The sequence below is a fragment of the Lathyrus oleraceus genome, chromosome 5, assembly GCF_024323335.1.
Source record: "Lathyrus oleraceus cultivar Zhongwan6 chromosome 5, CAAS_Psat_ZW6_1.0, whole genome shotgun sequence".
In the NCBI taxonomy this organism is placed as follows: domain Eukaryota; kingdom Viridiplantae; phylum Streptophyta; class Magnoliopsida; order Fabales; family Fabaceae; genus Lathyrus; species Lathyrus oleraceus.
In genome coordinates, this window is record NC_066583.1 from 16,869,088 (window position 1) to 16,897,013 (window position 27,926).

Consider the following 27,926-nt stretch of genomic DNA (forward strand, 5'->3'; position numbering starts at 1 on the left):
AAAAAGGGTTAAATGAAAATGACTCGCGCGGATGTCGCATCCACTGCATACGTATCTCATCTGAATATGAGAATCAGAGTCTTCGTAGCTCGGCTGACCTATGGGTTGGGGGGATGTGTGCTCGCTAAGACATCGCGTCTTATGCCTACGTATCTCATCTGGCCTGAGAATTAGAGCAAAACGTAGTTCGGCTAACTACGGGGTTATGGATTGGGTTTTGGGCGAACGACGTCACTACGCAATCTACCGGATGCTCGACCTTTGGAGACTTACTCGCCTGTAGTAGAAGGAGTAAACGTGTGTTTAGGAGAAGAAAAATCAATGAAGGGTTAGGGTTTGGGATGCTCAAGGGCAAAAAGGCAGTCCTTGACGAAGGAACCGCGCTACCTGCAGGGATATGAATACAAAACACAAAACATGTATCTCAAAGTAAAATGCCACCAAGGGGCTCAAACGTTGCCTCATATCGAGGTCTTCCAGCTAGGAAAACAGTAAAATGCGGGAAAAATGTAAAAGTACCACGCGGATAAAGATTCGAAGTAACAGCAATTAGAGGAATGGGAAACCCTGAGATCCTTCCAAGCTGATGCCATCAAAGAAAAGTGAGTCAGTACAGGTAATCGAAATGAACCTCCAGGGGTTATCCCACAAATAAAGTGGGAAACCACGCAAGTTATCCCTGATTGGAGAGCTTGATTGAAATTGAGTTGCACCCGTGAGGTTTACAAAACAATCTTCAGGGTTTATGTGAGGCAGAGGTGATTCTGTGTAGTTGAGTTCCCTTCGGGGTTTGGAGGCTGCTCTGAACTCCGTTAGGTCTTCTCTCACTATCTTTTTCCTCAGGGTTTTGTTCCAAGGAAACCTCAGAGTATTTTGCTTCTTTTCAAAATCCCCCTTTTGTTCTGTGTTCTCTCAAGTGAAGCCTTGGTATTTATAGACTGAATTTCATGGTTTTGTGGGCTCAAATGAGAGAGACCCAAGTCCAAAATTTTTTATTATATTTTATTTATTTTTTGTAAAAAATTATTTTTTTTTTCCTTTTTTTTCTTTTTTTTTTCGTTTTTTTTTTTCGTTTTTTTTTTTGGATCTAATTCTGATTGACATGATGAAATGCAATATGAAATGCTAAATGAATGCATGAATGAGGAGGGCAAATTTTGGGGTGTTACAAATGGCTGAAATGTTTCGTCCCAAATTTACTCTCTCATTACCCTTCAATGATTCCTTCAGGTCTCAATGGTGTAGAGCAAACAACCTGAAATTCCTTAAGATGCTTATGCGGATCCTCACCTGCAAGACCATTAAACCTTGGCAACAAGTGTATTAAACCAGATTTCAACTCAAAAGGAACAGTAACATCAACATATTCAATACATAAACTATTGTAATTCATATCAGGAGCAGCAAGCTACCTTAGTGTTCTTTGTTCAACCATGTTATTAAAATCAAGTTCAGAATCAGAATCAAATAAGTTATGCAAATAGCCAGAATCAGAATCGCTAACGGGTGGTAAACTAATGCTAGCTTGATTTGCTATACGGCGTGCGTGCAAGGCTCTCTCTATCTCAGAATCAAAATCAAAAAGATTAGAACAACCAGACCTAGTAGCTAGAACTAATGCAGCAACAAATGCGAAAATGACAACAATGTCCATATTAGGCAGAAACAAAAAAAAAAGAAATATGATCAAAATAAATTCAAAAAAATACAAAAACACAAAATTTAATCTAATTAGACGAAATAAGAATTTTGGAACTTTTTTGGAATTTTTTCGAGACTACGAAAACAGTAAAAAATTCATTAAAAATAGAAAAAATATGAATATGAGAAATTGAGGGTGGTTCCCCATAACTCTTTCCAAGAGTAAGGGATTAATGATCGCACTATTTTTCTTTTCCTCGTAGACAAAACAAAATTTGAATCGGACACAATTTTTTAGAAAACCGGGTTTTCGGACAAGGACGGACCAGGTCGGACGAACGAACGCGAATTGGCCAAAACAGCAAATCGGAGGGCCAAAACACTACAATCGACAACTATTACTCAACTAACGATTAAAAACAACAAGAATCCCCGGCAACGGCGCCAATTTGATCCGTTGTCGCACACAGGTCAAAACGAGTAATTAGAAAACTGTAGTTTAGCGGAAGCGACAACTCGAGTATCGATTTAAGGGGGATTTATGTTTAGTAGTCGATTTAGAAAACAAAGAAAAAAAAATTGATTAAAATAAGCGATTATAAAATAAGTCAATCTACTGTTTTCGGTTTCCGGCTAATCACGGGTTTTTACCTACCAATTCCCTAAGCAACTTCGGTCTCTATTCGATTCAAATTCGATTGACAATCGCAATAGATATATGACAGATTTATATTCGTATATTCCGAATTAAGCAAACGGATAAATACAATCGTTAATTAAGCAAACATGATTTACAAACGCAATTTAACGACAAAGCGACGAAAACAACAATTAATAGTTAGGAATGCAATGATACGAATTTAATCAAAACCATTCCACAAAATATAGATTAAGCAAATGAAATTTCATAGAATAGAATTGAAAGAGAACGAAATTAAATTGATAGAATAAAAACCTCAAAGCCTTGGAAATTCGGTTATGGCAGATTGACTCTAGAAGATTAGTTCCTCTTCATGATCACACAAAAGCAAAAAGTTATGGTGAATAATGTATATTTGCTACAGTACCGGGGCTTCCCTTTTAAACAGAATAAGGGTTTCACTTATAATTCAAACTGGGCCGAAAAACCTAAATACGACCCAACAAATGGCCCAAAACAAAATATTTCCTAAAGTACGAAACTTCAAAGAATTATTTTAGACGTCTGCACTCCGAATCAGTTTTTGGCTTCAACATAAAAGTTGTAGCTCTTTCTCTTAGCTTTCCAACTCATATCAGAACTTACAAAACGGCATCACGTAGCTCAAGTTATGATCCGAACAATGGACATGTATCAAATAACCGCTAAAACTGAAAATAGCAAACGAAAATAGATTAAAGACAAACATGAACTTAAATCTAAAAACATAATAAAATAGTAAAATAAGCAAAATAAATTAGATAAATGTCTAAATACAATTATAGAAGAATATGCATCAAAATGCACTGATCACATAGCAAGATCAAATTGATTCGATTCTTGATGGACTACCTGAGAAGTATAATCCCTTTGTCTTACAAATGCATGGCATGTATGAGCCACAATCCCTCCATTGTCATGCAAATCATGTTTTTAGGCAAACCTCATTGGGTACTGTCGCACCTCAAAAAAGAATGATAATGCGATCCCTCGCGATAGGACGCGGAAAAAATGTTGTTCGAAACAGAGTCGCCACCGAACTTTATTTATTCCAATGAAGGAATAGGAAAATATCGAGAAAACCTTTATAGATAAGAATAATGGTCGTCGCAACCATATTCGGGTTCGGGAGTCGATTACGCAAGGGGAAGGTATTAGCACCCCTCACGTCCGTTGTACTCAACGGGAACCTCTTAGTCTGATTTTGCTATTTGACTGTTTATTCTGCTTGCTTCGAGTGATTAGAATTGATGATAGATATGGATGAAGACCTCAGGAGGGGGGAAATGGGAGGTTTTTTATTAGTGTGCTCGCGAAGATACAGCAATCTCCTGCATACGTATCCTTATGGTGCAATAAGGAAATCAGAGCATTCGTAGTTCGGGCTACTACGAATATTTGGGTGTGTTTTGTTTTGATGAACGACTGTGTAGGTCGGCGTTCTAACGGCTAAACGCTGGCTTGTCTACTCTCGGTGGAGGCTCTAGCACTGGTTTGTTGTGCGCATTAGAAAGGATTGACAGTGTTCTTTTGAAAGGGTTTTGATCACGCGGTGGTGACGAGTTAATTTGATGTGTTTGGGTGTTTGATTGGTTTCTATCGCACGGGGCGAGAAGTTAGGTTTGATGTGTTTGAGATGTTTTTGGAAGAACGACGAAAGATTGAGCAATGTGGTGTTCACCAATCGTCCAATTCTTTCGAGGAATAATAAGGCGTCCGCCTTCTAGTCCCTTTTCGTTCGAATTATTTTGAAAGTTTGTTTGTGGATGTTGAATATGCACGGTAATGAGGCGTACGCCCCCTACTTGCTTATCCAAAGAATAATGAGGCATACGCCCCTTATTCCTTTATCCAAGTTTATTTAACGTGTTTTAGTCGGAAGTCGATAATTTGTGCAATATGGCGTTCGCCAATTATTCAAATAATCGAAAGATGGCGAGGCGTACGCCTCTCATCTTTTATCACCCGAAGTTTAAATTGTAAAAGATATGTTTGGATATCGTATTCGATTTGCGAAAATAATTTGAATTTTGGTAGGCTTGGATTTATTCGATTGTAGTTTTGACTTGATGATGAAGATTCGAGCAATATGGCGTACGCCAATTATTCGAATAATCGAGAGATAATGAAGCGGATGCTCACTATTCTCCTTTTCATCTGAAATATGGAATTAAAAGGATTTGGAATTTGTAGAAATGATTTGAAATAATGTGGTTTGAATATGTATGATTAAGGTTTAATCGGGTGACAAGAACTCGCGCAATATGGCGTACGTCAATTATTCAAGTGCTTGAGAAATAGTGAAGCGTACGCTTACTATCTCCTTTTCATCCCAAGTTTATGTTTGAAATTGAATGGTTTGAAAAAATGATTTGAATTTGTGTTGATTTGAATAAATGAATTTTATTTAGTGTATTATTTCATCTACTCGGTTAATCAATAACCAAGTAGGTTTCATTGTAAGGAAGCCCAAGAGTAAGCTATGTGAGGTTGATGGCGATGCGAAGAGCAATCGACTTACAATGGTGTTTTGAAAATGGACTCGACATTTGAATCGAGAATTGTGATGTGTTTTTGAAATTGGATTGAATTCGTGGTGAATTGGAATGAAAATAAATCAATAAATATTTAATTAATCAAATTAATTTTTTAAGATTTGAATGAATCGATTAATTAACTTAATTAAAATTAATTATCAAAATTATTCATTTAAGCTCAAATAATCATGTTAATTAAAACTAATAAAAATCATTTAATTGATCAAACACAATTTAAATTGGTTAATTTATTAAAATCAAAAGAATGGAATCATGTGATAATGTTGATTTGCAAAAAATTGAAACGGACTCGGTTACAAAATGTGCTCAAGAACCGGTTTGTGCGAGATAACAATGATTAATGTTATTCGAGAAGTCCAAACGCGGCGAAAATATTCTTTTGATGTATTGGAACTCTTACGGAATAACGACCTACAAATGTCGGATTCACCTTTTAACACAATGGATTTAAAATTCAACTGGTAGCACCACTATATTTACATATCACACAGATTGTATTGAAACTACATAGTAACTATCTTAAATTAACAAATCTGGCACAAAATTTTTATAGCATCAACGTAAATTATCCAGGCATCCATGGGTTGCACCACACTGTATTCTTAATCAAATTTGAAAGAACAAGCCATTTTCAGATGGGAAAAAAAACAATATTTACATCATAATACTTTTGTACTAACATCAACAAGTCGAAACTTGGCCCAAATACTGCGCCGAATCAAATTAAATATAGAACAAGTTGCGTGCAAACAACATCAGTCTTGACTCAATTCAATTCAAATCTAACAATACCGGTGACCTCACGGTTTGATCCATACATACATGATGATTATGTAGTCAAACGCAGACAGTTTATATGAGAGCAAACATTTTCTTTTCTTAATGGACTTGAAAACAACAAGATAGCATCTAGCATTATTCTGAATGACAATACATTAATTCTTTACAGAATCGGTTACCGAGTTTAAACATTAAACCACATGTATAATGGAACTGAACTCAAATTTGTATCATCATTATATATTTTTTCCAGAATATTCATCAACAAGAATTTAAACGCGTGAAACTTGGTTTACCGTAATTACGATATCAACGGAAGTAGAAATAGGGCGTAACAGCAGCAACAACTTGAAGGCCTTCGTCTAATCAACGTATTTAGGGGTCTTTGACTTCGAACCCAGAACTCAGAAATCCATTTAGCTCGCTTCAAATGGTTGTTCACTGGATATGAGACGTCATGGCGGTGTGAGGTTGTTGTAGAAAATGTGGTAGCTGAAGGGTTGCGCGATGGCTGTTGGTCAAAGGTCGTGAGTTTGGAGTGCGTTCATCGCGGTTAAAGGTAGAGGTGGTACTGTCGCGAATCGCGTGGGTGTTTGGGTGAAGGACTGAGCGGCGTTTCGAAATTAGGGGTTTGACGATGGTTGGAGGTGATTGATAGTGGGTTTACGGCGGTGAGAGCGGTTTAGGGTTTGAATCGTGGTGGAAGTTCGCCGACAGTTTGGGGTTGTTGAGAGGTTTCGTGACTTTGACGGCGGAAGACGAAGAGGGTTTTGTGGTGTGTGTGAGTTTGAGCGGCGACGGTGGAGATCGAGATTGGTGTTGAGAGGGATAAGATTGAAGGTAGCGATTGTTTAATGGTGGATCGTGAGATGGTGATGTAGGGTTGAAGGTGGCGAAGGTGAGCGGCGGAGGATGGTGGGCGATGAAGACGGATGGAGCGATTTAGGTTAGGATGATGCTGAAGGTGGTGGCGGCGCACGGTGAGGGTTTTGGGGGTGTGAGAGATGTGTGATGATGAGAGTGAGAGAGAGAAGCTGATGAATAGTGATTCGTGAGTTTATTTGGTGAGAGATTTTGTGAGGTATTTATCTGAGTGGATTTTTTGTTTTGAGTGGATTGTGAGTGGGCACGTGGAAGAGAGACGTTGGGGAGTGGAGAGTTTGTGAGATTTTTTCAGATTTTGAGAGGGAGTGTCACGTGGCGCTAGAAGGAGGGAGACGTTGGAGTGAATCCGTTGGATTCTTATTACTTATTTATTTTTCTTGTTTTCTTTTTTATGTGAAGAAGGAATCCAAAGCACCATTTTTATAATTATTATTTATCTAAAGAAATAGAATTATAAACAAATTCTAATGAATATCAAACTTAAATTGTTTTAATTTGCATAACTAAACCAAAAATTATTGACCAATTAAAAAGAAATCGAATGCAAATTTTATTCGGAAAATTAAACCGGTCACCCTAAAATTGTCAGCACAAAACATATTTATTAAAAAAAATACAGTCTTTTCCTCAAATTCTGAAATAATTCTGTACCGATTAGAAGGCTCAGGCGGGTCAAGATATAACCGAAACAGTTACTATTGATTTGCCTGTTCTTGAGAAATGATTCGATTGATTGGTCTGTATTTTCAATAAATTCATTTTGACTGACATCTTAGGTATTATTCATGATCCAAATGTAGGTCATGCTATGCATATGATGCTAAATTAAGAATGAGATTAATTCTACGAAAAATAAAAAATGCCCGGACAAAATTGGGGTACGACAGCTGCCCCTATTTAATTATCTTGAATTAGAAGGTAAGAATGACAATGGTCATCATACATTCGTGGTGGAAGATAATTAAATACGAAAGGATCCAAATTTTGTCCTTTGGAGTGCAATGAAGAGATGCAGATGAAAATGCAATGGATACCAAGGTAGTAGGGGTAGAATGCCAAATCAAAGCCAACCCTCGAGTCAACATTCAATCTTGCAAAGGTCGTTTCTGTCGTAAAGACAAAAACTGAACATGTTTTTTGGCACCAAAAGGATGACAGTAGGACTTGCTATCACCAAAAGGATGACAGTAATTCACCATGTTTGTCGGGACTTTCATCACCAAAAGGATGATGGATAAACCGAGCTTCAAAAGTAGTCATCACCAAAAGGATGATGGTTATAGTGGATACAACAAAGATCGCCATCACTAAGAAGATGATGGTAAGATAAAGAACAAGTCTCGCTATCACCAAAAGGATGAAAGTCAGACACAACCCCAAGATTTTCATCACCAAAAGGATGATGTCCGTCATCAAAAGGATGATGGTTATTCTGATAAATTTTCCCATTACAGAGAGTATAATATCAAGGCTATCACCAAAAGGATGATAGTTGACTCATCAACTTCAAAGATCACCGTCACCAAAAGGATGAGGGTAAGATTTAATAACAAAACTTGTTATCACCAAAAGGATGATAATAAGTCAAATAGCTTCAATGATCACCATCACCGAAAGGATGAAGGTATAGTCACACAACAAACTTGTTATCACCAAAAGGATGATAATAAGTCAATAACTTCAACGGTCACCATCACCAAAAGGATGAAGGTAAGGCCTAATAACAAAACCTGTTATCACCAAAAGGATGATAATAAGTCAACAATCACCATCACCAAAAGGATGAAGGTATTGTCAAACGACAAAACTTGTTACCACCAAAAGGATGACAATAAGCACACAACGCAATTGATCACCATCACCAAAAGGATGAAGGTAAGATCAAGACAAAAACTTGTTATCACCAAAAGGATGATAATAAGCACACACACAATTGATCACCATCACCAAAAGGATGAAGGTAGGATAAAGACACAAACTTGTTATCACCAAAAGGATGATAATAAGTTAACAATCACCATCACCAAAAGGATGATGGTATAATTAAAACAAAACTTGTTACCACCAAAAGGATGATAATAAGCACACAACGCAATTGATCACCATCACCAAAAGGATGAAGGTAAGATCAAGACACAAACTTGTTATCACCAAAAGGATGATAATAAGTCAACAATCACCATCACCAAAAGGATGAAGGTATTGTCAAAAGACACAACTTGTTACCACCAAAAGGATGATAATAAGCACACAACACAATTGATCACCATCACCAAAAGGATGAAGGTAGGATCAAGACACAAACTTGTTATCACCAAAAGGATGATAATAAGGACAAAACTTCAAAACTTGTTATCACCAAAAGGATGATAATAAACTGAAACAGACTCAATGATCGCCATCACCAAAAGGATGAGGGTAAGATCAAAACAAAACTCGTTATCACCAAAAGGATGATAATGAGCCCATAACCCAAATGGTCACCGTCACCAAAAGGATGAAGGTAAGACCAATCAACAAAACTTGTTATCACCAAAAGGATGATAATAAGTCAATAGTCACCATCACCAAAAGGATGAAGGTACTACAAGCAACAGAACTCGTTATCACCAAAAGGATGATAATGAATCCACAATCACCATCACCAAAAGGATGAAGGTGAGATCATAACTTCGAAACTTGTTACCACCAAAAGGATGATAATAAGTTATAATAACTTCAAATATTACTGACACCAAAAGGATGACAATGGGGTTGGACTTTCCAAATGTCACTATCACCAAAAGGATGATAGCTTAAACCAAGCATTATAATCTCTATCACCAAAAGGATGATATTTAGATTGAACTGGACGTCATCACCAAAAGGATGATGATTGAACCAGAATGACAAGGATTGCTTATCACCATAAGGATTGTTGACACCAAAAGGATGACAGTAGGCTGTAATTATTGCAGAGGTCACCATTCACCAAAAGGATGAAGGTTGGACCAAAACTTCAAGGATCTTCGACACCAAAAGGATGACAGTAAGATCACAAATGTCAAGGATTTACCATTACCAAAAGGATAACGGTGATCGTAAACAGGACAATGATCAATATTATTCCTCAATGGACTTTCACCAAAAGGATGATAGTGAGAAAAATATTGGAAAAATAAGGCTACTGTCAAAGTTCAGTAAACCTGATTTGCTGAGTAATGTTGGAACATTGTTGGGTAAGATTTGCTTGGGGGTATCAACAACAAAAGGTTGAAGAACCAATATTCTCTGGGGAAGTGTAGTTTCTGTTAACAAAAGGTTACAGGAAACGACTCATTGAGGGACGCTCAACGTGAAACAAGGTAAGTGTTTAAAGAAACAATGTTTGACTTAGTTGAGGATAACATCTTATCAACAAAAGGTTGAAAGAGGTAACTCGATGGGGAACACCCTATGGTAGGGTAGGAACTCACTCAGAGAAAAACAATGACTCAACTGAGGGTTGGCCTGGATGCCTACGACTAAACCTTGGATTTTGACTTGTGCTATATGCATGAATGATATGTATGCGTTATGTATGAGGTGATGCATGTGATGCATGTTTGAATGCAAAGACCGATTGGCTTGTTTGGGATTGGTCCCCCTTCTCAAAGGCAGTGTTTTGTGGAAACCAGTGTTGGTTGTATTTGTTTTTTGTGAGAATGCCAGCAAAGTGGACTTTGTTTTTTGTAGTTGTCGATGTGGATTGGTCTTTTGATTGGTGGAAGGACCTGACTTCCCGACACTCAATAGTTGATGATGGGATGAACATGCAATAGATGCGGATACTCTTGGTGCCCCAAGTTTGATCTCTTGTTGATATATTGTGTATTTGTCTTTGAGAAGATCTCGATTTCTTCTTCTAAAATGTACGGCCAGCCTGTAACTGAGCATAGCGACGTAATCAACGCATGTTGGTTATGCCTTTGATGTGCCCCGAGGGTTTTTGTCAAGATATGATGTCGTCTTAGTATGAACTTTCGACACTTTGCTTGTGGATTCAAGCAATCACTAGTGTCTGACGTAATCTGCTTGATTGACTTGAAGATATGAAAGGAATTTGCCCCTTGCAACTTGTCTTGCCCCTGTCTGTAGGGTGTTCAAAGGAATTCTCATTGAAAGGGAACTTTAGGAGTGATTATCCCATGACATGGTCTGAGTTTGTTTTTCCCAGTTTCTATATCTTGCAATGGTTTGCCCCTGATTAGCCTTTGGGGAACTTGCCTCAGTTGTACTGAGTACTGAAGTGTTTTTCCTCCCTAATCAACCAATGTTTGGATATTTGTCCTAGACTGACTTCTTCTTAAGTCAATATGATCAAAAAGATGCCATGCCCCTGATTTATGAGATGGTCTTGATTCGTGTCAGCATCAACAATCAAGTGCCCATTGAATTGCCCCTTGTTGGAATTTTCTCGATGTCAAGTACTGACTGACAATTAAGAATTGTTATCCAAGAAATGGTGAGGTTAATGCAATAGTTATGCAAGTTTTGAAAAAACAATCATTCATTTGGAGTGTTGTGGTAGTGTGTGGCGAGTGGATCACGTGTCCAATCTCGGTGCTTGATTTAGCTAGCGTGTGAGTGATATAGTGAGAAGAGAATATTAGCAAATCTTTGGGAGTCAGTTTACTCAACCTTGCTATAGTATGCTTTCAGAACAAACCTTACTTCAATTAGGTCTTTTGAAGGTTGTAACGTGGCTTGGTTCATGGTTATTGAAACAAAAGGATATAAGGCTCAAAGTTTATTTTAACCCACCCCTTCTTCATGATGATCTCCAATCCTACGTTCAGTTAATTCACACACATTCGTTTTATGCAGGTGTAAGGATAAAGATGGTGATTCAAGGTCTCTTGGAATGGCAGCCACCTTATTTCGTTTTTTGGATGTCGGTGACCCTTTGATTTTGGTATGATGGTCACTGAATCTTGTTTTGTTTTGTTGGAGACTTTCGTTGTCTCTTTCAATTTTTGTTTTGATCCCTAACTTTTGCATGGACCGCTTGTTGAAGCTTTAATCCATCGGGATTGCCCCGGTTCTTTTGCCTAAGTCTCCTTTCAGGGTGTTGGACTTAGCGGGCTCTTTCTTTGACTTTTTTTTGAAATTGTGACTGCCAAGTCATTGGTTATTGAAGAACAACCGACATAAAATTTGGATTTGTATGGTTCCTTCGACACTTCAGGATGCGTGCAAAGAATTTCATATGGTTGATCCTTGCATGGGATATCTCATCTTGTAATTTGAATGTGTAGTCAAATCAACTGAACACTACCCTGCCCCAGGTTAAGCGTAAGGGTTTTTTAGATCTGAAAGAAACTCCTACTTCTAGGCTCGAAGTGGTTGACTAGGGATTAACTCCTTATCTCTCCAGTGTTTGGGGATTTGAAACAATGCCTGTACATCATCAACAAGGTTTTATCCGAAAGCATACAATCAGCAATTATGGGTATTGTGTTTTCGTCATCCTCCTTCCAACATTTACTAATAATAGTGTGATAAAGGAGGTGAAGTGGAAAAGTATGTGTTTGTGATTTGCAAATGTGATAGATGAGTGAATATGAAAGATTGATTCAAAGCATGCATAATCATCCCATTAATAAAACCAAATACATGTAACAATGTTTAAAGCAATACAGTACTTAGACAAACAAGATCAAATTACAAGAATGCAATATGGTAAAAATGGCATAATGATTGCCTTCATTCAAAGCAACGGGACTTCGTTTTTGGATTCTTCGGCGGAATTGCTCTGCTTGTTCAGGCCGGTGGGAAGCTTTACCTTCGAGCTTCACTTGACTCTGCATGCGCCGGCATGGGGTTTGTTGCAACGTTTGGCCTCACTGGCGTGAATGTAAGTGCTTTATTATCAACCAAATCTTGAACCTTGTGTTTGAAAGCCTTACAGTTCTCTATTGTGTGCCCTGGGGCACCCATGTGATACTCACAGTGAGCATTGGCATCATATCCTGGAGGGTAAGGCGGAGTTGCAGGTGTTATCTCCTTCAGAACAACCGATCCATCCTTTAACAGGTAGGGGAGGATCTTGCTATACGATACTGGCAGAGGATCAAAATGTCTTTCTAGCCTCTTTGCCCTCTGCTGATTAGATGGACGTGGTTGTGGAACACGTTGCTGTTGATTTTGATGCGGCTGTTGGTAAGCCGGCTGTTGATATGGTTGTTGATATTGTTGCTGATGTGGTGGCTGATACGGTGTCGGGATGACAGCGACAACCTGATCGTAAGGCATAGGAGCATACGGACGTGCCCTATATCCTCCTCCTCCCATTATGGCATTGGTTTGACCTTCTGGCTTCTTTGGGAGATTAGGATAAGGTTTCTTCATCCCACTTGAAGCATTAGCAGCACAAGGTAGCTTTCCTTTCTTGATCTGGCTCTCGATTCGTTCTCCCACGGAGACAACCTCAGCAAAAGTTGGGAAACTGGATCCTACCATCTTTTCCATGTACTGGGTGTGAAGAGTTCCCATAAACATGTCAATTAGCTCTTTGTCAAGGAGAGGAGGTTGGACACGAGCTGCAAGCTCTCTCCACCGCTGGGCGTATTCCTTGAATGACTCGTTGTTGCGTTGAGTCATGTCTTGCAGCTGTGTGCGATTGGGTGCTAGATCAGTATTGTACTGGTAATGCCTAAGGAAGGCTTCAGCAAGGTCTCTCCATGACTGGACCTGGCCTCTCTCCAGTTGCATGTACCACTCCAAGGATGCCCCACTGAGGCTATCTTGGAAGTAATCGATCAGGAGTTGATCATTACTAATGTGGGCAGCCATTTTGCGACAGTAGGCTCTGAGGTGAGTTCTCGGGCAACTGATCCCTTTGTACTTGTCAAAGTCCGGGACTTTGAATTTCTGCGGAATCACGAGGCCTGGCACCAGGCACATATCAACGGCGTCCAAACCGGGAGTAGTGTGAACCTCCAAGGACTTAAACTTTTCCTCCAAAGCATGGATTCTATCAACAGCTGGGTCTGGGAGACCTCCAACAACAGGTTTGGCAGGTTGTGGCATGAAAAAGGCATCATATGGATCTTCATCACCCATCATGGATCCATGGCGAGCAGATGTAGCAGAGTGCTCATGGGGGTTCATGTTGACCATGGGAACAGGAATAGGGATGGGTCCTCCTCTAGGCTGATTGGGGTTACCATCAAGGTCAGTTACTCCAGGGATGCTAAGTGATGGCGATCCAAACTCGGCAGCAACTTTCCTGGCTTCAGCGTTAGTCTCAGCATCCTTTTCCTTCTGGGCTAAGAGCAACATGGTCTCAAGCAGGCGATCCATCTTTTCCTGCATGGAGTCAATGTCGGTTCTCATCGAAACTTGGTTTGTTTCCAACTGTTCAAGTGTCATCCTGTAGTTGCGGCGTGTCTCGTACCGGTGTCGAGTAGTCAGTGTTACTAGACAAAGGGTAGAATATGGTGTGAGTTTTTGTTTCTGGGAGATGATATGCAATGCATGTTGATGATATGCAAATGCATGAAGTTCGGCCATGTTTTTCGCAGAGGAATACAGATACTCAAGATTATTCACACGTCGGGTACATCAGAATAAAAGGAAAAAACCCGGGTTTCTATGATTACTAGAAATTCCCAAAGGTAGGTTCTAAAGTTATGTTTTCAAGGAAGGAACTTAGACTCACGGATCAAGTTCAAAACTTCCTCGCAATGGTGGGCTGGCCACATCGTGATGGGAATTCTGAAATGATCTAATCTAAGTGGGATTCTCGTATTGCACGAACAGGGTGTAGACCCTTCGGTTCAATACTACACAATCACCAATCATGAAAACAAAACTTGGGTTTAAGGCGAGGTCCCTAGAGTCACGGATCGTGTTTAGAACCTCCACCGCAATGATGGACTAGCCATATTGTGATGGGAACTCCAAACAGATCTACTCTAGGTGGAGTCTTTGTATTGTCCCAATGAGGTGTACACCCCCCGGTTCAATACTACACAACTCCGGGTTCTATGTTTTTTCTCGAAGCTCGGGTGTGGAGCTTATCTTACAGCACACACCAAGTCCCATATCAAAGTATTAAATACATATTACATACAAGCGGCAAGCAATCCGAATAAAATACAGAGAAACAAGCACGGAAGATAAGAACATCTTCTAACAGTCACAACAAAATTAAACTAAGTTAGGCTAGACTCTCTTTTGCTTAGAGCGGGATCCCCAGCAGAGTCGCCAGTCTGTCGCACCTCAAAAAATGATGATAATGCGATCCCTCGCGATAGGACGCGGAAAAAATGTTGTTCGAAACAGAGTCGCCACCGAACTTTATTTATTCCAATGAAGGAATAGGAAAATATCGAGAAAACCTTTATAGATAAGAATAATGGTCGTCGCAACCATATTCGGGTTCGGGAGTCGATTACGCAAGGGGAAGGTATTAGCACCCCTCACGTCCGTTGTACTCAACGGGAACCTCTTAGTCTGATTTTGCTATTTGACTGTTTATTCTGCTTGCTTCGAGTGATTAGAATTGATGATAGATATGGATGAAGACCTCAGGAGGGGGGAAATGGGAGGTTTTTTATTAGTGTGCTCGCGAAGATACAGCAATCTCCTGCATACGTATCCTTATGGTGCAATAAGGAAATCAGAGCATTCGTAGTTCGGGCTACAACGAATATTTGGGTGTGTTTTGTTTTGATGAACGACTGTGTAGGTCGGCGTTCTAACGGCTAAACGCTGGCTTGTCTACTCTCGGTGGAGGCTCTAGCACTGGTTTGTTGTGCGCATTAGAAAGGATTGACAGTGTTCTTTTGAAAGGGTTTTGATCACGCGGTGGTGACGAGTTAATTTGATGTGTTTGGGTGTTTGATTGGTTTCTATCGCACGGGGGCGAGAAGTTAGGTTTGATGTGTTTGAGATGTTTTTGGAAGAACGACGAAAGATTGAGCAATGTGGTGTTCACCAATCGTCCAATTCTTTCGAGGAATAATAAGGCGTCCGCCTTCTAGTCCCTTTTCGTTCGAATTATTTTGAAAGTTTGTTTGTGGATGTTGAATATGCACGGTAATGAGGCGTACGCCCCCTACTTGCTTATCCAAAGAATAATGAGGCGTACGCCCCTTATTCCTTTATCCAAGTTTATTTAACGTGTTTTAGTCGGAAGTCGATAATTTGTGCAATATGGCGTTCGCCAATTATTCAAATAATCGAAAGATGGCGAGGCGTACGCCTCTCATCTTTTATCACCCGAAGTTTAAATTGTAAAAGATATGTTTGGATATCGTATTCGATTTGCGAAAATAATTTGAATTTTGGTAGGCTTGGATTTATTCGATTATAGTTTTGACTTGATGACGAAGATTCGAGCAATATGGCGTACGCCAATTATTCGAATAATCGAGAGATAATGAAGCGGATGCTCACTATTCTCCTTTTCATATGAAATATGGAATTAAAAGGATTTGGAATTTGTAGAAATGATTTGAAATAATGTGGTTTGAATGTGTATGATTAAGGTTTAATCGGGTGACAAGAACTCGCGCAATATGGCGTACGCCAATTATTCAGGTGCTTGAGAAATAGTGAAGCGTACGCTTACTATCTCCTTTTCATCCCAAGTTTATGTTTGAAATTGAATGGTTTGAAAAAATGATTTGAATTTGTGTTGATTTGAATAAATGAATTTTATTTAGTGTATTATTTCATCTACTCGGTTAATCAATAACCAAGTAGGTTTCATTGTAAGGAAGCCCAAGAGTAAGCTATGTGAGGTTGATGGCGATGCGAAGAGCAATCGACTTACAATGGTGTTTTGAAAATGGACTCGACATTTGAATCGAGAATTGTGATGTGTTTTTGAAATTGGATTGAATTCGTGGTGAATTGGAATGAAAATAAATCAATAAATATTTAATTAATCAAATTAATTTTTTAAGATTTGAATGAATCGATTAATTAACTTAATTAAAATTAATTATCAAAATTATTCATTTAAGCTCAAATAATCATGTTAATTAAAATTAATAAAAATCATTTAATTGATCAAACACAATTTAAATTGGTTAATTTATTAAAATCAAAAGAATGGAATCATGTGATAATGTTGATTTGCAAAAAATTGAAACGGACTCGGTTACAAAATGTGCTCAAGAACCGGTTTGTGCGAGATAACAATGATTAATGTTATTCGAGAAGTCCAAACGCGGCGAAAATATTCTTTTGATGTATTGGAACTCTTACGGAATAACGACCTACAAATGTCGGATTCACCTTTTAACACAATGGATTTTAAATTCAACTGGTAGCACCACTATATTTACATATCACACAGATTGTATTGAAACTACATAGTAACTATCTTAAATTAACAAATCTGGCACAAAATTTTTATAGCATCAACGTAAATTATCCAGGCATCCATGGGTTGCACCACACTGTATTCTTAATCAAATTTGAAAGAACAAGCCATTTTCAGATGGGAAAAAAAACAATATTTACATCATAATACTTTTGTACTAACATCAACAAGTCGAAACTTGGCCCAAATACTGCGCCGAATCAAATTAAATATAGAACAAGTTGCGTGCAAACAACATCAGTCTTGACTCAATTCAATTCAAATCTAACAATACCGGTGACCTCACGGTTTGATCCATACATACATGATGATTATGTAGTCAAACGCAGACAGTTTATATGAGAGCAAACATTTTCTTTTCTTAATGGACTTGAAAACAACAAGATAGCATCTAGCATTATTCTGAATGACAATACATTGATTCTTTACAGAATCGGTTACCGAGTTTAAACATTAAACCACATGTATAATGGAACTGAACTCAAATTTGTATCATCATTATATATTTTTTTCCAGAATATTCATCAACAAGAATTTAAACGCGTGAAACTTGGTTTACCGTAATTACGATATCAACGGAAGTAGAAACAGGGCGTAACAGCAGCAACAACTTGAAGGCCTTCGTCCAATCAACGTATTTAGGGGTCTTTGACTTCGAACCCAGAACTCAGAAATCCATTCAGCTCGCTTCAACTGGTTGTTCACTGGATATGAGACGTCATGGCGGTGTGAGGTTGTTGCAGAAAATGTGGTAGCTGAAGGGTTGCGCGATGGCTGTTGGTCAAAGGTTGTGAGTTTGGAGTGCGTTCATCGCGGTTGAAGGTAGAGGTGGTACTGTCGCGAATTGCGTGGGTGTTTGGGTGAAGGACTGCGCGGCATTTCGAAATTAGGGGTTTGACGATGGTTGGAGGTGATTGATAGTGGGTTTACGGCGGTGAGAGCGGTTTAGGGTTTGAATCGTGGTGGAAGTTCGCCGACAGTTTGGGATTGTTGAGAGGTTTCGTGACTTTGACGGCGGAAGACGAAGAGGGTTTTGTGGTGTGTGTGAGTTTGAGCGGAGACGGTGGAGATCGAGATTGGTGTTGAGAGGGATAAGATTGAAGGTAGCGATTGTTTAATGGTGGATCGTGAGATGGTGATGTAGGGTTGAAGGTGGCGAAGGTGAGCGGCGGAGGATGGTGGGCGATGAAGACGGATGGAGCGATTTAGGTTAGGATGATGCTGAAGGTGGTGGCGGCGCACGGTGAGGGTTTTGGGGGTGTGAGAGATGTGTGATGATGAGAGTGAGAGAGAGAAGCTGATGAATAGTGATTCGTGAGTTTATTTGGTGAGAGATTTTGTGAGGTATTTATCTGAGTGGATTTTTTTGTTTTGAGTGGATTGTGAGTGGGCACGTGGAAGAGAGACGTTGGGGAGTGGAGAGTTTGTGAGATTTTTTCAGATTTTGAGAGGGAGTGTCACGTGGCGCTAGAAGGAGGGAGACGTTGGAGTGAATCCGTTGGATTCTTATTACTTATTTATTTTTCTTGTTTTCTTTTTTATGTGAAGAAGGAATCCAAAGCACCATTTTTATAATTATTATTTATCTAAAGAAATAGAATTATAAACAAATTCTAATGAATATCAAACTTAAATTATTTTAATTTGCATAACTAAACCAAAAATTATTGACCAATTAAAAAGAAATCGAATGCAAATTTTATTCGGAAAATTAAACCGGTCACCCTAAAATTGTCAGCACAAAACATATTTATTAAAAAAAATACAGTCTTTTCCTCAAATTCTGAAATAATTCTGTACCGATTAGAAGGCTCAGGCGGGTCAAGATATAACCGAAACAGTTACTATTGATTTGTCTGTTCTTGAGAAATGATTCGATTGATTGGTCTGTATTTTCAATAAATTCATTTTGACTGACATCTTAGGTATTATTCATGATGCAAATGTAGGTCATGCTATGCATATGATGCTAAATTAAGAATGAGATTAATTCTACGAAAAATAAAAAATGCCCGGACAAAATTGGGGTACGACGGGTACATGCTCCTATAACCTCAATTGTTTATAGAGCTCCATTTGATGTTGTGAATACAGATCTTTGGGATCCTGCACCTTATCCCTCTAGTTATGGCTTTCTTTATTACATTACCTTTCTTGATGCATACACCAAGTACAATTGGATTTATTTCTTGAAACACTACTTTAAAGCACTTTATGCTTTCAAATTATTTATGAAAATTTTCCAAACTCAATGTGACACCAAGATTAAAGCCTTACAATCAGTTTGTGGGGGATAATTTAGGCCCTTCACTAAGTATCTAGCTAGGCTAGGAATTTCACATAGGCTTACTTGCGCACATACCTCTCATTAAAATGTAACACTAGAAAGGAAGCATAGGCACATTGTAGAAATAGGCCTTACATTGTTGTATCATGCTTCCATTCATCTACAATTTTTGAACCATATATTTTTTATATTTGTTCATGTCATCAATAGATTACCATCGACTAACCTTCCAAAATTTCAGTCCCCTTATCATGCCTTGTATCACAAGCTACCCACACTCTTAAAGTGTTTGGGTGTGACTGCATTCCATTCACTATACCTTACAACAAACACAAGTTAGAATTAGATGTCATGAATGTGTATTTATGGGTATTTTAACCCAGCATAAAGAGTACAAGCGCTTGAGCAAGTATGGGAAAATATTTATCATAAAAGATGTCATTTTTCATGATCGCTCATTTTCTTTTTTTGTCTTGTTTCCCTCTGAACCTAATATTTTTGCAGACAATTTAGTGCCCTTAGTCACTTCCTTTTCCACGGTTGAATTCATCTAAAGTGCCTCACACACTTGACATTGGTCCAATGGATAATGTTCCCTCTCCTTTGATAGTTGTTGACAACGTGTCTTCCATTCCAACATATGGTGACCATTCTAATCCTAGGTCACACCTTATTCCCACACCTAATTCACCTCAAAGTACTTCTTACAACACATCTCAAATGTCTCAATCCAATCAACCAGGTACCACACATCTAGATCTTCAAGTTAGGTATAACGCATTGTCCAAAATAATACCTAGTTCTCATACTTTCCCTAATGTTATGTGTTTTATAGAGTATTTTTCACCCTTCATACATAGCTCTTCCCTCTCTCAAGTTCTTCAATTTAATGACCATCTAATGTTAACTAGGGAAAAAACTGACCATTATAAACCTAAAGCTCTTCTTTCACATGTGGAACCAACATATGTTAAGCAAGCACTCTCTCAACCAGCTTGGCTTCAAGCTATAAAACTTTAATATGATGCACTCTTGGCTAATCATACTTGGACACTCACCAATATCCCACCTCATAGAAAACTTGTGGGATGCAAATGGGTGTTTAAAAGGAAAAATAATACTGATGGTATTGCAAATAAATACAAAGCTATATTGATGGTGAGATATCATATAATCCGAGTTCCGACATATTCTGGATAAACTGCATATTCTGTTTGTTGCAAGTTCAAAGGTCCAACGTATACACAAGAAAACAGGTATGAAGGGTCTTGGTTTCCTGCAAAAAACCAATATCCCTCTCACGGGTATGTATTATCCTCAAAGGGTGATCCTAAAAGGTCCCTAGAGTCAACGACCCATTTTGAGATACCATTGCCTTAGACGACTGTCTCGTCGAACAATGATGCTCCCAAAAGGATATACTATAGGTGTTATATCTCATTTCAACCATAATCACAAAATAACTCCACGGAGGTCAAACACGACTCTAGTTACGTTACTGTTTTGTGTTTGTACTCAAGCTCGGGTATAGAGTTTATCTTTCATGTATCGTCACCCTAACCTAACAACAACATATAGAGATATCCAGAATAGGAGAATATAAACATAATAAGATAAATGGTGAATAATATAAATCGAGTAAAGAAATAAATATAAACACCTATAACAAGCGAAAACAACCAAAGCTAGGCTCGACTCCTTTTAGCTACTAGGAAGTACTCCAAGTAGCGAAGTCTCCCTAGTAGAGTCGCCATCTGAAGCTAGCGGAAGTTATTAGCACCCCTAACATTCATGGTACTCCATGGAAACCATTTTGATTGTTCTTTCTCGGATGGGTGTTGTGTCTAAGAATTACCCGCGAAAGAATAAAGGGAAAAAGGAAGATAACATATAGAGTGCTCGGTGAGGATTGGGGCCCTCATGCCTACGTATCCCCATAGTGCAATGAGGAATTCAGAGCTCCGTAGTTCATGGAACTAATGGTGGGAGATGAAAAGAAATGTGATAACAAATATGGTCTAAACTAAAGGATTATGTTGTTTGAACTCCAACAAGGGGTGAAAATATGAACCCAAGAGTAAAACTGGTATGAACCAACAAGTGAGGGGCCCGAGGCATGGTATCATTATATTGGAATAACCAAAAAGAAAAGAATTAAGTGTTTGGTTTCAAAGCAGAAACAACTCTTGGTTCACAATGAAATACAAGATGGAGCTCAAAGAGATATTGTATTTGGCTCAAAGAATAGGGTATATCACATGGAGTGAATGATGGTAGAATATGAATGCATCGCGGAAATGAATGGAATGAACGACCAAAGTCACAAAATTGAAGTTTTGGGTAACAAGTGACTGAAAAGGTATAGTTTGAAACCAAAGGTCAGGGTATATTGGAATCCATAGGAGGAATGTAATCTGTACCATATAAGGAAATGATGTCTTAGCCAAAGTAAGAAAGAATTAAATGTCTGAGTACGAGCCAAACAACTCTAGGTACAAATGCGGATTGCCACTATGTGGTCCTAAAAGGGTATATATGGAATTCCAAAGAAAATTGTATCTCGGTTTCAAAGTGTCAATAGGGTGAACAGTTTAATTATTGAAGGTAGATAATGGATCATGAAAGATATGAATGGTGCCTTAAGGCGGAAGAGGGAATAATTTGGAATATGCTCGCCAAGGATTCGCATCCTCGTGCCTACGTATTCTCACTATGCAATGAGAAAGTCAGAGCATTCGTAGTTCGGGGAACCACGAAAACAAAGAGAGATATTGAAAGTGATGAAAAGTATAACTTGCACCAATAGGATGGTATCAAGGGAACCCACAAAGGGAGAGTGAACTTTGAACCAAAGAGTAAACAAGCGTCTTAGCCGAAAAAGAATGAATTAAATGTCTGGGTACGAGCCAAACAACTCTTGGTTCACAAGGTCGAATGTCGTTATATCGTCCTAAAAGGGTATACACGGGGCCCAAAAGAAAGTATTGTTGGGTACAAGGAATAATATATCACTGGACGGGGAACAAACAATTCGAGATCAAAGATGAATGGTATCTTTAATCCATGGAGGAAATAGACTCTGAACCGAAGAGTAAACAAATGTCTTAGCCAAAAAGAAAGAACTAAATGTTTGGGTACGAGTCAAACAACTCTTGATTCACATGGTAGACTATCGTCATGTCATCCTAAAAGGATGTACATGGAGTCCAAGGAGAAGTATATTTGATCTCAAAAGGATTGTATTGATTGAATGAATGAAGAACGATGGATTATAAATAAGGTAACTCACGGAAAATCTGAATTCTTCTGCCTACGTATTCTCATTGTTCAATGAGAAAGTTAGATCTTTTGTAGTTCAACCCACTAGGGCTGACAACAAGATGATTGAGGCAAAAGAAGTGATTGGTTGAATGGAATACGAAGAGACTTGACAGTTGATTGATAAGAATCACACTAAAGTCTAAGAATAAGGGTGAATGCTTTGAATAGCTAGGGTCTACGCCCCGTACGCAAAGTCACTCTAGACAAGGGTAGGAGAAACTCTGTCTCATCATTCCTTATTACTTAAGGCTCATGGCGTATAATACTTCTCATAACTGACAAGTTGTTGGAATAGAATCCTTATTGCTGCTCCTTAAGTTGATGTTGCTTTGTATGAAGAAGACTTGGTAGTTTACTCGATTCACATTGCACTAAAGTCTATGAATAATGGCGAATGTTCTGAATAGCTAGGGCCTACGCCCCGTACGCAGAGTCACTCTAGACAAGGGTAGGAGAAAATCTGTCTCATCATTCCTTATTACTTAAGGCTCGTGTAGTATAATTTGAGTCGTATTTACCAAGTGTTGACCTTTGATTTATCTTGTATAATCCACTACTCGATGTGACTGGGATATCTTGCATGAAAGACTGGTCTTGAAGCTTGGAGATCCACAATGTTAGAATTAGTCTTATCAAGTGATCAAGTGACTTTTGATCACTTGAATGGACTGTGGGGTTATACGTGATCAAAGGATTTAATTGATCAAAATTTCTTTTGATCAATTTCAATCGTAGGGTTTGGATTGAATTGAAAAGATTAGCCTAATCTAAATGTTAGAATTATTCACCAGCTAATCCTAAGGGGAACATGCACTTGTTAATAAGATATTTCATGAACAAATTGATTAAACTAGCTAAAATTCTAAGTCAACGTTTTAGTCCTAAGGGAACATACATTTCTATGACTAAAACAACAAAATAAACCCTAAGGGCAAAATGGTCATTTTAAAGGATCTTGATATTGAATTAATTTTTACTCATGAAAATTTCTAATTAAACTCAATTAAATCCTAAACAATTTTAATTATTCTAAAGTTCTAGAAAATCATCTAATTATCTAATTAATTTCTAATTTCCAGATTTTCTAAATCTAATTAACTAACCAAATTATATTTCTAAAATTCTTGTTAACTATTTACTAATCAAGAAATAAATCCTAATTATACTAAAAAACTAATAAACCTAATTAACTAAGACTTAAAACCTAATTACTAATTAAGTCCTAATTATTAAACTAATCCAAATTACTAACTAAAATTTACTAATGGCTAATTAATCCACTAATTGCTAATTAAACCAAAAACGAACAGAAACCAAAGGCCAACAAAAACTGGAATCGTGCTCATTACACTGCAGTATCATGGGGGTGTAAGAAGCAAATCCAAAGTTTATGCTTGGGCCTCACAGCGAAGGCCCATTTGGTATTGTATACGTGAGTGGGGGTATGCTAGTGGAAATAAAGGCAATGTCAGCAAAAGTGTATGAAGCCCAAGCATAAACCCCACAACGAATCCAGCAAATGAACATGGATAAGGCCAAGCTGATCTGGCCATGAGTCAACAACACCTAGGATTAATGAACTCTAGTATCTTAATCACGTGCAACACATGCTCATGAAGCAATTCAATGCAAAACAAACCGACCGCATCTCTCTCCTCAGCACAGTTCTCCCTCCGTCGTGCCAGAGGCCGTCCTCGACGACGGAGACGCCTCTAAAATCAAACCAAGAAAATTATCCAATCTGTTTTGATGCACTGATTCTAAAAATGCGAACGGATTATCCTTATTCTTTATGAGCTAAGTGAATCAAATAAAAAGCACGAAGAACCCTAACATGAAGAATCCAAATTAAACGCCAACGGAGGAGAATCAGGCCACCACTCGTTGGGGATTTGATTCCCCTCGTAAAACTCTACATTTTTGTAACAAGTTGAAGGAAAAAGGAGGGAGAAAAACTCACCTGCGATGTTCTCTGATGGTGGTGGTGGTGACAGCGACGATGAATGAAAATTTGATACCCATCTTGAAACTTCTTCTATGAATCTTCTTCTTCCTCCTCTCTTCGTCTTCTCTTTTCTTCTTCTCAATTCTTCTACGATTTGAGCAAACGAGAGTTTGGGGAACCAGAAGTAGAGAGTGTGTTGATGATGGAGCTTAGCACAAGCTGATTGAAGCTCTGATGACGAGCTTAAATGGCTTCCAAGGAGTGTGTATAGGTGAGGTTGAGAGAGGGAGAGTTGAGTTCAGAATGAGAGCGTGAGAGCGAGAGGATCCTTTTTTGATGCAGGGTGAAGGATTATATAAAGGTTAGATGAGTTAACAGAGGGGATTTAACTCTGTTAAACGATTAACTTTTAGTGTGAAAAAAGTTCTTAGAGGTGAAAACGGTGTGAGATTGTTAGTATTAGTTAGTTATGATTTTGTTACCTAGGTTAGTTCATTTCAGCTATAATTCAGTTAAGACTTGGTTAGAGTAAAAAAAAGAGAAAGAAAGTTGGAAACTCTGAGTTACGTGTTTTACCATCCTGGTGAATGGTGAGTTAAGTGGAATGATAAGTGGTTTTTAGTTATCAAATTGAGTTCAAAGTGATACTAATTTCTGCTGAATGATACTTAAGGTTAATTTACATAGTTATGCTAAAAATTTATTAGCAATTGATGCGTTTTTGTTAGGGATTCTGTTAATTGATTTCCTATTAAGTCTATTAGAAATTTCTGAAGTGTAACTTGTGAAACTCTGACATGATGAAGTTCAATTTGCTTAGTCTCAGACTGTTAGATTACATTTTATTAGTTATGGGATTTGGTTCAGCTAGTCAACCATTAGTTGGATGGTTTGGTATCGAGTCATGTTATATCAATTTGCATTGCCTTGCTTTTGAGAATGAATGTATTGTTGTTGATGAATGTTGCAGGACTGTTTGTGGTTGGATGCCAATTCTGTAGTGGTTTGCATTGCATGATTGGATTGAATGTCATGACTGGGTTTGAGTGGTATTCCATGACAGAATTGCTGCTTTAGTGTATATATTTGAATTGATGTTTGGTTCATCGATGATGCATTGGTTGTATGATATACAATATGATTTGAATGATAATGGTAAGCCATTTTTTTGGTTGGTACTGATGCAGGTATGTAAGGTTCTGCATTGGCCTTGTTTCAATGCAATTCTGAATTGGTTTTGTTAATGGTTTGACTAGTTTATTGCAGCAGGTTTATACCATGTGCATTGCTTCTTGCTTAGTTTTAATGATGCTTAGCTAAGTTGAAAATATATGAAATATTATGGACTGCTGCAAGCCATTTCATTATGCTATGATGATGGCATGATGTGGTTAATGCATGGGCTAACTTGTTGCAAGAGCAATGGTTGAACTGGTTTGGTATGTTTCCTATTTCAATTGTCATTGTTTTTATTTAGATAGCATGTCCATGGTTTCACGTATGCATTTCTGACTTTGCTCATTGGCTTTTGTTTACATGAAAGATAGTGGTTCAACATGACATCAAGATTGGAACCAAAGGCCACATGTACAGTTGATCAATCAAGAATCAACATGGGTCATGGAAAATTATGGATGGAATTAGGATTAGGGTTATAGAAATTAGGGTTTTTTAGGATGGAAAAAGGACTTGGGTTGACTTGGTCAAAGTTGACCATAAAGTCAACTATTGACCAAAGTTAACATTTGGTCAACATGTAATTTTTTTGGATTTTTCCTGGTATGTAATGAACATTTATGTATGATAATGAATAAAATCGGTTATTTAAATGGAAAATGAATGAGTCTAATGTATGAACATGATGTTTGAAATAGCTTGAATTTGAATGATCATGACTTGTAATGAAGTGGATTTAAGTATGAATAGGCATGAATAATGTTGAAACGACTTGGAGAAAACCAAATCAAAGACCACAAATGAAACGTGAAAGAAAACCACAAAGCCTTAAGTCAGGTCAATAGAATGCCAAAAACTAAGGCATCAGCAAAACCATGGTCCAAGCAAAGACATTATGACCCTGATCAGATGATTGAAGTGGAAGTAGATAAGGTTTATAAGGTTAAGAACTTGGGCCAGCACCAATGGACTCAAGCACAGATGAATGGAACCAAAACCAAGGCAACAATCTTAAATTAGAGGTTGGGTGCAGCATATAACACTTATAACTAGGGTTGGGCGGCCCACCAATGAAAATGGAACCACGTTAGGGTTTAGATGGACTGAAGTATGTCACAGTGAAATCCCTTGAGTTCAAGATCAAGATATTAGGGTTTCCCTTGTCACCAAATGGAAAGTCAAGTCACAAAGCACACTAGGGCCATGCCCTCCTTGATTAGGGTTTTGATAGTCAAAACAAGGCCCAAAGAACATCCATAAGGCCTCATAACCAAATGATCAAGAATTAGGGTTTGAAAGCCCTAAGGAGTGCCATTATGAGATATTATTGAATCCATGCTTCAAAGACCAAACAAGTAGGGTTTCATATCCCCTATGATCAGATGACTAGCCAAGTCATACCTTTGAGGTTTGTTAGTCCAAGAGGATGAAAAATGCGTCGAAAGACCTGTGTATTACCTTAGTCGAATGCTTAATGATCCTGAAACTAGGTATAGTGATATAGAAAAACTATGTTTATGCCTGTATTTCTCTTGTACGAAATTAAAGCAATATATCAAGCCTGTTGATGTGTACATATCTTTCCACTTTGATATTATTAAACACATGTTATCTAAACCAATTTTGCATAGTCGAATTGGAAAATGGGCTTTAGCGTTAACAAAATACTCTCTGACATACGTACCCTTGAAAGCGATGAAATGGCAGGTAGTAGCAGACTTTCTTGTCGACCATTCAATGGTCGAAATGGCGCAGAATTACGTAGATTTAGCACCATGGAAGCTATACTTCGATGGGTCAAGACATAAGCGTGGATCTGGGATAGGAGGAGTCATAATTTCTCCAGATGGAATTCCAGCAGAGTTCAAATACAAAATCGAAGGGATACGCACCAATAATGAAGCGGAGTATGAGTCATTGATCACCGGACTTGAACTACTGCTAGAGTTGGGGGCAAGGAATATCGAAATTATGGGAGATTCGGAGTTAGTGATTAAACAAGCATCGAAAGAGTATAGGTGTGTTAAAGAAAATCTGATCATGTACTTCGTGGTCACCATCAGACTACTCAAGAGGCTTGAGCAAGTCAATCTCCAACACATACCACGGCAAGAAAACCAAAGAGAAAACGATTTGGCGCAGGAGGCTTCAGGGTATAAAACGTCGAAAGACAAGGACTAAGAGATCCAAGAAAGAGACAAAGTACGAGCGACAGTGTTGTCACCGTCAGATTTGGCGATCGTGAAGTCGGGGGCAGTAGATAAAAATCATTTTGAAATTTTGGTTGTCGACGACGA

General features: G+C 38.3%; 1 long non-coding RNA gene across 1 annotated transcript; it reads left to right on the forward strand.

The window, feature by feature from the left end:
* The first annotated feature begins 24,028 nt into the window (after positions 1–24,028).
* LOC127084431 (uncharacterized) lies at positions 24,029–26,289 on the forward strand. The gene is made up of 2 exons (XR_007788710.1): positions 24,029–25,892; positions 25,997–26,289. It is a non-coding gene; the product is annotated as an uncharacterized LOC127084431 (long non-coding RNA).
* Positions 26,290–27,926: the final 1,637 nt, after the last annotated feature.